This window comes from Oncorhynchus masou, chromosome 28, assembly GCF_036934945.1.
Source record: "Oncorhynchus masou masou isolate Uvic2021 chromosome 28, UVic_Omas_1.1, whole genome shotgun sequence".
NCBI classification, from domain to species: Eukaryota; Metazoa; Chordata; class Actinopteri; order Salmoniformes; family Salmonidae; genus Oncorhynchus; species Oncorhynchus masou.
In genome coordinates, this window is record NC_088239.1 from 74679426 (window position 1) to 74691274 (window position 11849).

Sequence of the window (11849 nt, forward strand, 5' to 3'; positions counted from 1 at the left end):
CTCTTGAAGCATTTTTCAGAATCAACCATTGTAATTAAATTTTCATAGGAGTACTGCATTTTTAAATTATTTAAAATAAAAATGCATTTTGTTCAGAAACGGTTCACACTGAAATCGGCACTCAAGACCAAACATTAGTGTATATAAAATCACATCACTCCTCTTCAAATTTTACTTGAAGAGCCCGAATGATTTTCCAATGTAGTCCATATTACCATGATTGCTTATTTCTGTTTTTCAGTGCTCTCCTATTGCACAGAAGATAAGCTAACGCTTGAGTTGGCATACGGATTGAGTACAGCCCTTAGTCAATCAGCCACTTAGTGGCAACAGAGGCTCTGTCCATGCGGAGTTGATATTGGGAAAAGGACACCAATAATGAACTAAATAATGCTCTAAAAAATTGTTTTATATCATGAGTATATGAAAGTACCTTTACACTGTAAATAACAGTTGGTGTATGACTTAGTAAGCTCAGGCCATAAGTGATGTTCATGTATCTGTTACCCTAACTTTCAAGGGCTTCATTTACACAGGCAGCCCAATTCTGATATTTTTTTCACTAATTGGTATTTTGACCAATCAGATCTGCGGTGGTTGGTCAAAAGACCAATTAGTCTAAATGCAGCCAAGTAATGGTGTGATCTATTCTGTAAATGCGTTTCCTCACAAGTGTTCCGTCACTTGGCTCAAATTCCTAAAACTACAAATTCCTAAAATGTTTAACTCTTCAGTCTTCTAAATTATTCTTTGGACTGAAGAGGACATTGGAGTAGGTGGGAGTGTCCCACTGGGCACACTGGTTGAATCAATGTTTTCACATTTTAATTTTCATATTGAAGCAACAGCTCAAGACATCAGTCATAAAGTTAAAGCTTGGTCGCAAATGGGTATTCCAAATGGACAATGACCCCAAGCATACTTCCAAAGTTGTTGCAAAATGAATTAAGGACAACCAAGTAAAGGTATTGGAGTGGCCATCACAAAGCCCTGACCTCAATCCTATAGAAAATGTGTGGGCAGAACTGAAAAAGGCATGTGCAGGCAAGGAGGCCTACAAACCTGACTCAATACCAGCTCTGTCAGGAGGAATGGGACAAATTTCCCCCAACTTATTGTGGGAAGCTTGTGGAAGGCTAGCTGAAATAATTAAAAGGCAATGCTATGAAATACTAATTGAGTGTATGTTAACTTCTGACCCACTGGGAATGTGATGAAAGAAATAAAAGCTGAACTAAATCATTCTCTCTACTATCATTCTGACATTTCACATTCTTAAAATAAAGTGGCGATCGATCCTAACTGACCCAAGACTGAATTTTTACTAGGATTAAATGTCATGAATTGTGAAAAACTTAGTTTAAATGTATTTGTCTTAGGTGTATGTAAACGTCCAACTTCAACTGTACATTGAACCAACGTGGAATAGACATTCAGTTGATGTCTGTGCCCAGTGGGGTAGTAGAGTTGGAAAGTTGGATCTCACTACTATTCACAGCAATTACCTTTCTAATGCAGAGAGAATTTCTGACCTATTTGTTTCAGTAAAACTTTTCCTGCCTCTGACCTTTTTGTTCTTTTGTCAACTGACACAAATACCAGGATTGGGGTCAATACCTTTGAAATCCACTTACATACTGAACTGGAATTTCTTGCAATCCTGGTTCCAAAGAGTTTGGTCACAAGCTGAAGTGATGAGAGGAGTCATAGTTCATTTGGACGTCTGTCTCATCTAAAGATTATAGAAATATAATGAATGGAACGGGCTTGGACGTTCTTACCCTGGCAAATTGACTGGTAAACTCATGGCTATGGCTGCCAAGTATTGTGATGCAATAACTTCCATGATATCTTGGAATGTTCTATCAACTGATGTTGGATTGCCATTCTAATGTAGAATGTTCATTCAGATCATCCTAACGATGTGGCTCATGCAATAGATGCAGTAAAGGGGTCAATGGAACGCAGACCATTCCATTGAGAAGATTAGTGCACGTTCAACAAAACTAACAAAGTGGATATTTGTCAAATCCTTCATGATTTATGTATTGTAAAAAGGCGTCCGATGTGGATATACAGTGAAGTCGGAAGTTTACATACACTTAGGTTGGAGTCATTAAAACTTGTTTTTCAACCACTCCAAAAATGTGTTAACTATAGTTTTGGCAAGTCGGTTAGGACATCTACTTTGTGCATGACACAAGTCATTTTTCCAATAATTGTTTACAGACAGATTAATTCACTATCACAATTCTAGTGGGTCAGAAGTTTACATACACTAAGTTGACTGTGCCTTTAAACAGCTTGGAATATTCCAGAAAATTATGTCATGGCTTTAGAAGCTTCTGATAGGCTAATTGACATCATTTGAGTCAATTGGAGGTGTACCTGTGGATGTATTTCAAGGCCTACCTTCAAAATCAGTGCCTCTTTGCTTGACATTATGGGAAAATCAAAAGAAATCAGCCAAGACTTCAGAAAAAAAATAGACTTCCAAAAGTCTGATTCATCCTTGGGAGCAATTTCCAAATGCCTGAAGGTACCACGTTCATCTGTACAAACAATAGTACGCAAGTATAAACACCATGGGACTACGCAGCTGTCATAGCACTCAGGAAGGAGACGTGTTGTCTCCTAGAGATGAACATACTTTGGTGCGAAAAGTGCAAATCAATTCCAGAACGACAGCAAAGGACCTTGTGAAGATGCTGGAGGAAACCGGTACAAATATATCCATATCCACAGTAAAATGAGTCCTACTACGACACAACCTGAAAAGCAACTCAGCAAGGAAAAAGCCACTGCTCCAAAACCGGCATAAAAAAAGCCAGACTACGGTTTGCAACTGCACATGGGGACAAAGATCGTACTTTTTGGAGAAATGTCCTCTGGTCTGATGAAACAAAAAATATAACTGTTTGTACATAATGACCATCGTTATGTTTGGAGGAAAAGGGGTGATGCTTGCAAGCCGAAGAACACCATCCCAACCGTGAAGGACGGGTGTGGCAGCATCATGTTGTGAGGGTGCTTTGCTGCAGGAGGGACTGGTGCACTTCACAAAATAGATGGCATCATGAGGGAGGAAAATTATGTGGAAATATTGAAGCAACATCTCAAGACATCAGTCAGGAAGTTAAGGCTTGGTCGCAAATGGGTCTTCCAAATGGACAATGACCCCAAGCATACTTCCAAAGTTGTGGCAAAATGGATTAAGCACAAAGTCAAGGTATTGGAGTGGCCATTGCAAAGCCCTGACTTCAATCCTATAGAAAATTTGTGGGCAGAACTGAAAAAGCGTGTGCAAACCTGAGTCAGTTACACCAGCTTTGTCAGGAGGAATGGGCCAAAATTCACCCAACGTATTGTGGGAAGCTTGTGGAAGGCTACCCGAAACATTTGACCCAAGTTGAACAATTTAAAGGCAATGCTACCAAATACTAATTGAGTGTATGTAAACTGCTGACCCACTGGGAATGTGATGAAAGAAATAAAAGCTGAAATAAATAATTCTATTATTATTCTGACATTTCACATGCTTAAAAGAAAGTGGTGATCCTAACTGACCTAAGACAGGGATTTTTTACTCTGATTAAATGTCAGGAATTGTGAAAAACTGAGTTTAAATGTATTTGGCTACGGTGTATGTAAACTTCCGACTTTAACTGTTTTTGCTGCATGACATTTATAAGTTGTCCCTTTTCAAGTTTAGAAGAAGTGACTGCTAAATGCTAACTCATTTGTATAAACTAATTAACATACAAAAATCATGCAGTTGATTGGAGAGGATGACATGAGCATGTGTTGGGGTTGACATCCATACACGGTTTTTACCTGAATGTAGTGTGAAATACACAAACAATAGCCTGAATGTAGGCACATTTTGTTGGGAGGTTACGAGGAGATTTGGGATTTTTTTTCCCCATGTGTTTCCATGGCAATGCCATTGTGTTTGAGTTCAATTGACCTCTTTACCGCATCTATGGAATGTATTTTTTGTAATGTCAGTTGAGTTGACTCAACAAATCAAAGCACATATTGAAGGGTAGGCCTACCTTTCCTGCTTTTATTTACCTGGCATGGGTATACTCAAAATGATTGCCAGTCCACCCATTATGCCATCACTGACTTAAATGGAGACTCCATTTCTATTCATACTAGTTTTATGGTAAAGATACTTCTAGAAAGGAGGATGTAAACACAATTGGAGGAAAGGCGGGAAAGGCTGATTTCTAGGGAAGGAATGAAGGCCTTGAGTGGATGGTGAGTTAGCATTACGTCGCCAGATGGGGTCACTGCCCACCCGGAAGTACACCTGCTCCCACACTTCAGCGCCGAAGAAGCCCCAGAGGTTGCGAAGCACACCGCGGTCAAACGGGTTCTCGACGGCGCCGCAGTGCTTGAGGTAGCAGATGCGGAGGCGCGACATTAACTCCCAGGTGGTAGTGTTGAGGGAGACCAGGTAGATGTAGGAGTGTAACAGTATTCTTCTTACGTTGTGTACAATCATCAACACAAACTCCAATTTATAGCACCAGGTCAGGGAGATTTATTCTGATGGAAACAGCACAAAATTGGATGTCATGCAATGCACGGCTCACCATCCAACGCTGCGCGCACGCACGCCAGTAGTTTTGCTTGTTCCCTGGGATGATTCTAACTGAAATATCCTCCCTCATAAGCAAGCCACAAAAACCAGCCAATAAGAAGTCATATTGAGTAGGTGAAATCAAGACTAAACTAAAACCAAAATCCGATTGGTTTAACAATAAAGTGGCAAGGGGTATCACCAATATGACCCTGTTACACTCCCCCCTACTGAATTCCACTTGCAAACAAAAATAATAAAAATACAAAACTGCACTGCGCAAATATACAGCGAATATACAAATATAGGTACAGAGACACACAAAATATGTAGTAAATAATCCAGAGAAAAAAGTATATATATTTTTATACTACCCAAAAGAGAAAACTAAAAGGTAAAGCTGTGGATGCAGACCCTGCTTTAAGTTAAAACAGTCACTAAATATTCCAGTTATTCTATTGACTATTCTCCACGAGAATTAGAGTGAAAAGCGGTTGATCAATCCCCTTAGCCCTCATAGGTAAACATGCCTGTTACATGTTAAGTACACTCAGGGACTTTAAAACATCCAAGTAATAAAATAAACCACCATAAGAGACTTTATCATATTCCTCACATTGCCATCCTGCAACCTCTAATCATGGTCACAATTATGTAAAAACAAAACAAATAAAAGATGTCAATACCACTGACCCTCTGTATTCACATATTAACCTTCAAGAGCTAACTTTCTGCTGATTCATAATCAGTCTAGACACTGGTTTAAATAGCCTTCCTGTCCTTGACCTAATATGACCAAGAGTACCTTCAACTGCATAAGGAGTGACAGTGTGGTGTACTTTTGCAATAGTGGGTCTGTCAACACAGTCAGTGCATAAGGTAAGGAATGGTCTGAGTTTGGTAGGTCAGTGCGGATATTGTAAGCAGACTGGTCAATTAGCTCACTCACTACACTGTTACGGTCTTGGTCAGATTCTTGAAGACTCTTTGATCGAGGCAGACCTTCCAGTTGCAGTACATCTTCCACAGAATCCAAAAGGTGGAATATCCTGAGTAACCAAGGATCACACATCACCCTCCAGGCTTGTGTCACCGTTCTTTCAGAAGGCAACTCCAACACCCACACGTTTGTTCTGTACTCAGCAGCATCATCATCATCTACTGCAGTGTCCATGGCAGCTGAGACCACAAGGCTGTCATTCATGTCCTCAGACTCTGTTAATCCAGATGTGTCTGTTCCATCATCAATGGCAGCATGGGGAAGAGGAAGAAAGTTGACTGGACTTCTCCTGTCCAGTGGAGCTGTTCTGAATCTTAAAAGTGTGACTGTCAGCATTCAATCCAGTGACAAGGTAGACAGTATCCTCCCAACGGTCAGTGAGCTCCCGCTTTCCGTGATCCCCCTTGTTTGCCAGCAACACTTGATCACCAATCTCCACTGGTGCTCCTCTGACTCTTGATCATACAGGTAAACATGCCTCTTCAACTGCTTCGCTGCCGATGCCTGTGCTGTATTCATTGCTTCTTTCAGATCTCTCCTCAAGGACTGAACAAACTGGTCATAGTCGACAACTTCTGGGTTCTCTATGACAGAGCCAAAGACTATGTCAACAGGCAGTCTTGGCGTCCTCCCAAACATTAGCAGGAAAGGGGCAAATTCTGTGGTCTTGTAGATTGTACAATTGTATGCAAACACGACGGACTTCAGCGCCTGAGGCCATCTGTGCTTTGCTCTCATTGGCAGGCCCCGGATCATGTTTCCCAATGTCCTATTCATCCTTTCGTAGGACCCATTCCCTATCAGATGGCACAGCGTGGTGTGAGACTTCTGAACAGCAGTATGATCTCTATCATTGAATCTCTTGATCCTCTCCCTGAGAATACCTTGTTAGTTACTTTTGATGTTGAGTCATTATAAACTAATATTCCACACGAGGGCGGTATTGAAGCTATGGAACATTTTCTTCTGCAACGTGACCCCAATGAACTACCTTCCAGTGTATGCATTGTAACATTGGCTGAGATAGTACTCACGCATAACTATTTCATGTTTCTAAATGATTTCTTTATTCAGACGAAAAGGTACTGCTATGGGATTCCCCATGGCTCCTAACTATGCTAATTTGTATGTGGGTTACATTTTCAATCCTCTCATAAATGTTTTCTTGCCTCACATCATTATTTGGAAACGGTATATTGATTATATTTTTGTTCTATGGAGGGGTGATGCAAAACAGCTCCAGGCGATCCATGCTTTTCTTAACTCCTGTTCTGAGCATCTGCGATTTACTATGCAATCTGATACACGTCAAATCGGTTTTCTTGATCTTCTGATCTTGTGTGAAGATAATGTTCTATACACTGATCTTTACAGGAAGCCTACTGATCAGATTAATATTGCCATTGAGAAAATTCAAAACAAAAAGTCTCGCAAAAAGACGCAAAACAACTACCCGCTATTCAAAGTGCTCTGAACAAATTAAGGGAATTGTTCACAAACACTGGCACATCCTAAAATCCGATGATAGTCTCGGTAATGTGTTTTCGGACCTTCCCTTGGTCGTATTCTCGCGGGGCAGAAATCTCAGAGACCAATTAGTAAACTCTGATTTACCAACCCAAGATATTCCTGAACAACATCTATTTGCGCCCCTACTGGATGGAAATTACAAATGCAATGGCACTTATAAATGTAGATCCTTCAAACACCCACAAACAGGGAAATCGATCCCAATAAAATGTGTTATTACGTGCTCCACTAAGGCAGTTATCTTGTAACTTGTCCGAATTAAAAGTACGTATCTCAAAGCAGCGTAGCACCATGAGGTGTAAAAACTTTACTTATCCAGTTGCGGCCCACTTCTTGGTGGCAGGCCACTCGATTTCGTCTCTGCGTTATATTGGCATCGAAGATGTCACCCTCCCTCGGAGAGGGGGTGACCTTGATAATTTATTGTTAAAACGTGAGGCTGCCTGGATCTTTAATTTAAAGACCCTTGCGTCCTTCGGTCTCAACGTAGAGTTTGATCTGAAGCCATTCTTGTGATTGTGACTTTGCCATTGTAATTGTTTGTAAACTTGTGTAGTCAAATTAATCTATGATCGTATGCTATCCATTTGTTGTTTGTATGCTGTTCTTTGTATGACATTTTAATATTTGATTATTAACCAATGATATTAGGCCACTCTTGGCCATGATTACAGACACCTGTGTCTTTTGACACTATATAAACGAGTCATCCCCCAGTGTTTGTGATTACACCCTGATGAAGACAGCTTGGCTGTCGAAACGTTGGTAATTACATTTTTGCATCTGAGCTCCTAGAGTGTGCGGCTCTCTTTTATTTTTAAGTGAGACTTCTAAACACCTGCAACACACAACAGTTCTACAGACCAAAAGTCTATGCACACTAGTTCAAGAGGCTCCGTTGTTATTATGCTTTCCAGAACCTGTCTTGTCAGGTAGACTGTTCTATGTTGGCCCTGCTTAATCATCAGTAGGTCGTGTGGTAGAACATCGACATCGGTCTGCTCTGATAGCATAACAGCCTGCGGAAGCTGTGGCAACAGCAGTGCATATGAGCCCACATCACCCACACAGCACCTGTGTTAATGAAGAACAGCTGCAACTTCATGTCTTGATAAAGCACCAGATGGGAGGTCAACAGTAGCCTGGCAGCTAATGACCACCTTGTTGGAGTCAGAGGCTTTGTCAAAAGGGTGGTTGGACCAGCAAACCACGTCTTGCACTGTCTGTGCGCACAGCGTTAGCTTCAGCTAATAAGGTCTCGTACGGGACCCTTGTCAGGCGATGGAGTGCACTGGGTTGTATGAACCTCTGCTCAAAGCATCTGCAACAACAACAAAAAATTGGCCCAGGGATATACTTGATGTCAAACTCGTACAATGCCAGCTTGGCGACCCATCTCTGTTCACAAGCGTCGAGCTTTGCTTTGGTCAGGATGTATGTCAAGGGATTATTATTCGTCCATACTGTGAACTGCTGTCCCCGTAACCAGTGGTGGAACTTGTCACAGATAGCCCATTTCATGGCAAAGAACTTGAGCCTGTGTCGAGGATACCTTGAGTTTACATAACTGAGGAACTTGCTCATAAAGGCTATAGGTCTGGCAGTAGCTCCCCGTTCCTGTACTTGGGACAGCATAGCACCTAAGCTGTTGCTGGACGCGTTCACCAAAATTAGAAAGTACGATCCATTCATCTGTGAACTTAACCTGAAGCGCAGGTGGGTCATGCAGCAAGGCAATGATCCAAAACACACAATCAAGTCTACATGAAAATGTCTAAAAAGCAACAAATTGAAAGTTTTGGAATGGCCTAGTCAAAGTCCAGACCTAATCCCAATTGAGATGTTGTGGTGGCACAACCAGTTAGAGTATAATGGGACAATTACTTTTTCACAGAGGGGCATTGGGGTGTTGCATAACTTTCTCTATTTAGATACGTTGCTTTGAAGTAGCCTACCTTATCCATTTGTTCCATTTGATCCCTGTTCCTAGGCCGTCATTGAAAATAAGATTTTGTTCTTAACCGACTTGCCTAGTTTAAATAAAAACAGTGAATAATCACAGGCCTCTAAAGCATAATGTAATTTCTGAATTGTGGTGAACATAATCTACCATTTTGAAAAATTACATTTTTGAAAATCTTGAGAAATGTTTCAACATGGCGGTCTGTGTCTATTTGTCAATAACAGCTGATGTGCAAAATCAAATATTAAGGAAGTTTCAATGTTTTGCTTACCTGAAGTAGAATATCTCGTGATAAGATGTAGACCACACTATTTACCAAGAGAGTTTATCTATTTACCACCACAAACCGATGCTGGCACTGAGACCGCACTCAACGAGCTATATAAAGCCATAAACAAACAAGCGAATGCTCATCCAGAGGCGGCGTGCCTAGTGGCCGAGGACTTTAACGCAGGGAAACATAAATCCGTTTTACCTCATTTCTAGCAGCATGTTATATGTGCAACAAGAGGAAAAAAAAAAAAAAACTCTAGACCACCTTTACTCCACACACAGAGATGAGAGCTCTTCCTCTCCCTCCATTTGGCAAATCTGACCATAATTCTATCCTCCTGATTCCTGCTTACAAGCGAAAACTAAAGCAAGAAGTACCAGTGACTCGCTCAATACGGAAGTGGTCAGGTGACGCAGATGCTAAGCAACAGGACTGGTTTGTTAGCACAGACTGGAGTATGTTCCGGGACTCATCCAATGGCATTGAGGAGTACACCACATCAGTCACCAGCTTCATCAATAAGTGCATCGGTGACATTGTCCCCACAGTGACCGTATGCATATACCCCAACCAGAAGTCAGGGATTACAGGCAACATCCGCACTGAGCTAAAGGATAGAGCTTCCACTTTCAAGGAGCTGGATGCTTATAAAAAAATCCTGCTATGCAATCAGACGAACCATCAAACAGGCAAAGCATAAATACAGGACTAAGACTGAATCCTACTACACCGGCTCTGACGCTCGTCGGATGTGGCAGGGTTTGCAAAGTATTACGGACTACAAAGGGAGGCCCAGCCACAAGATGCCCAGTGACACAAGCCTACCAACTAGGTAAATCAAATAAAATGTATTTATATAGCCCTTCGTACATCAGCTGATATCTCAAAGTGCTGTACAGAAACCCAGCCTAAAACCCCAAACAACAAGCAATGCAGGTGTAGAAGCACAGTGGCTAGGAAAAACTCCCTAGAAAAGGCCAAAACCTAGGAAGAAACCTAGAGAGGAACCAGGCTAAATGACTTATATGCGGGCTTCAAGGCAAGCATCATTGAAGCATGCATGAGCACACCAGCTGTTCCGGACTACTGTGTGATCACGCTTGTCGTAGCCAATGTGCGTAATACCATTAAACAGGTCAACATTCCCAAGGCCGCACAGATTGCCAGGACGTGTACTCTCAGCATGCGCTGAAAAACTGAAATTTTCAACCTGTTCCTGGCCGAGTCTGTAATACCTACATGTTTCAAGCAGACCACCATAGTCCCTGTGCCCAATAACACCAAGGTAACCTTCCTAAATGACAACTAACCCGTAGCACTCACATCTGTAGCCATGAAGTGCTTTGAAAGGCTGGTCACAGCTCACATCAACACCATCATCCCAGAAACCCTAGACCCACTCCAATTTGCATACCACCCCAACAGATCCACAGATGGCCCAATCTCTATTGCACTCAAGACTGCCCTTTCCCACCTGTACAAAAGGAACACCTATGTGAGAATGCGGTTCATTGACTACAGCTCAGCATTCAACACCGTAGTGCCTTCAAATCTCATCACTAAGCTAAGGACCCTGGGACTCAATACCTCCCTCTGCAACTGGATCCTGGATTTCCTGACGGGCCACCCCCAGGTGATAAGGGTAGGCAACAACACATCTGCCATGCTGATCCTCAAACACAGGGGCCCCTCAGGGGTACATGCTTAGCCCCCCCCTGTACTCCCTGTTCACCCATGACTTCGTGGCCAAGCACGACTCCAACACCATCATTAAGTTTGGTGATGACAACGGTGGAAGGCCTGATCATTGACAATGACATACAGCCTATAGGAAAGAGTTCAGAGACCTGGAAGTGTGGTGCAAAGACAACAACCTCTCCATCAACGTGATCAAGACAAAGGAGACGATTGTGGACTATAGGAAAAGGAGGGCCGAGCACGCCCCCATTCTCATCAACGGGGCTGTAGTGGAGCAGGTTGAGAGCTTCAAGTTCCTTGGCGTCCACATCACCAAACTATCATGGTCCAAATACACCAAGACTGTTGTGAAGAAGGCATGGAATGGCAACTGCTCAGCCTCTGACCACAAGGCGCTACAGAGGGTAGTGCGTACGGCCCAGTACATCACTAGGGCCAAGCTTCCTGCCATACAGGACCTTTATACCAGGTGGCGTCAGAGGAAGGCCGTAATAATTGCCAAGGACTCCAGCCAACCGATTCAGACTGTTCTCTCTGCTACCGCACGGCAAGTGGTACCAGAGCACCAAGTCTAGGTCCAAAAGGCTTCTGAACAGCTTCTACCCTCAAGCCATAAGTCTCCTGAACAGCTAATCAAATGGCTACCCGAAATATCTCCATTGACCTACCCCTCTTTTTTACACTTCTGCTACTTGTTGTTTATTAGCCATTATCTATGCATAGTCACTTTATCCCATACCTACATGTACATATTACCTCAACTAACCTGTACCCCCGCACATTGACTAGGTACCAC